Raw genomic sequence first — 322 nt, 5'->3', positions numbered from 1 at the left:
CAGATAGCCCTCGTGTAGCTTTGCGCGAAATTCAAAAACAAACAAACAAACTGACAGCATTAAAATTTCATTTTTCTTTTATTACTGACTGTTCGTAAATGTATGGACAGTTAACAGCCCTGCTTAATAGAGATTCGTTATTTATCTTAAGAGACGGTAATTTTTATTTTATTTTGCAATGATAGACTTTTTTATTCAACAGTTATCCAATATTACACATTTCATATTATTTCTTGTCTTTGGGTTGATTAGCAAATGTTATAATTCCCTTTCTGAATGGCCTGCACATTCACTTTGAAATATTTACATATTTATAAAACAA

This window comes from Limulus polyphemus, unplaced genomic scaffold, assembly GCF_000517525.1.
Source record: "Limulus polyphemus unplaced genomic scaffold, Limulus_polyphemus-2.1.2 Scaffold4074, whole genome shotgun sequence".
NCBI lineage: Eukaryota > Metazoa > Arthropoda > Merostomata > Xiphosura > Limulidae > Limulus > Limulus polyphemus.
This window is presented reverse-complemented; position numbering follows the sequence as displayed.